Source organism: Triticum dicoccoides, unplaced genomic scaffold, assembly GCF_002162155.2.
Source record: "Triticum dicoccoides isolate Atlit2015 ecotype Zavitan unplaced genomic scaffold, WEW_v2.0 scaffold45784, whole genome shotgun sequence".
NCBI lineage: Eukaryota > Viridiplantae > Streptophyta > Magnoliopsida > Poales > Poaceae > Triticum > Triticum dicoccoides.
In genome coordinates, this window is record NW_021273957.1 from 291 (window position 1) to 1,814 (window position 1,524).

General features: G+C 43.2%; 1 pseudogene; it reads left to right on the top strand.

Moving 5' to 3' along the window:
- The first annotated feature begins 333 nt into the window (after window positions 1-333).
- Window positions 334-830, top strand: LOC119346632 (annotated as a pseudogene).
- The last annotated feature ends 694 nt before the right edge of the window (window positions 831-1,524 follow it).

The following is a 1,524-nucleotide window of genomic DNA, read 5'->3' on the forward strand; positions in this document are numbered from 1 at the left end:
ATATTACGAACATGGTACTAGATCCTGCACATCCGTGAAGAAGAACATGTTCAAAATTATATTACAGACAATTTCTGAACTCTACAATGCTCTAGTGCTTCCCGACTCTGATCTTTTTTTTGATTGGATGATGTTAGACTCTCATTTCATAACCGCAGTTAATAGCACTTTATTGAGCACGGTGTGTCCAATTTGAAATATTTTCTTTACAATCCAATCATGGATGCAACTAGAACAAGGGTTATGCATCATATAGATAATACTTTGTTTACCAATGACCCAATCAATTTTTTTTAATAAACCTTACTGACCCTACGGTGTTTGCTTTCGCAGGTGCACAATCGCTCAACACTTTGGAGATTATGAGAAGCGAGATCAGCGACTGCATAGTGGAAGATCTTGAACACTTCCCAAGGTTACATTCTTTGATTTATGCAGCTGCACCAAAATTGGCGCCCGTGCTCTAGAGACATTTGGCAAGAACTACAAAACCCCCGTTAGACTTTGGCGAGTACTGCACCCTATAGATGTCGCTGGGAAGGTGTGCAAGAATGACGAGGCCAATGCTACTCCCAGCAAAATGCCAAAGCTCTGCCACCTCGAGATAGGAAACATGCTCATTAAGACTAGAGTTGTTGTCAAGATCGCCTCCGAGAGTGCCATGACCTCAAGTTCTTAGCTTTGCATGGTTGTTGGGACGTCGATGATAAGCTCTTGCAAGAGAAATATCTTGGGATAAAAACCCTCGGCCCCCATGTGGAGACTGCTATGAGAATCGCGTCAGCGAGGAGTGCACTGATGACTCAGACGATGACTACATCTACTCATGAAATTTTTCTACAAGGCCTCATGCCCGACGGTTTTTTGCAATTTTTTACAAGAAATATTGGCATTTGGTGGGTCCAAAGATTACACACGAAGCCCCCAACGTGACAAACTCGAGGCAGATAACTGAGAGGGTGCAATGACACCATAGCAGACTTAATTCCAAAGATGATTGCTAAAACCCGAAAGATGATTTTACCAGAGATTATTTAACCAACCTTAATTCACTACTCTAAACTAACTATTTGGTGACGCTTAGATACATTGGTGATGGCCCCGAAGCCTCCTTCAGGAATTTGTGCATGTTTATGACGTGGATGTTAAAGCCGAGGCAAAAGGTGGTTACGTTCCTGACGTTCTCGGTAATAATCTTCAGAAATGAGAATAACCTTCAGGATCAGAGTAGAATGATTGTGTCATCAGTATATCCAGGTCACGAATCACTTTGCACAATTCAGGAATATGTACATGGCTATCAGCAATTATGTGGGACCCAAAGAAATTTTCGCTTCCGAGGCACGTGATTTTTTCGTTTGGGGAGTGAAAAGCTCGCGGATATTTCGCTGCCACAGTGTTTTTCGCACGACTTGCGCTCTCATCGGGAGGGTTCAGTCAAAATACCTAAAACACAATCAAGTCTTCCCCGCATCATGGTACTCGTCCCACTCCCATGATGGCGCTACCTCCCAAGTCCAGCGC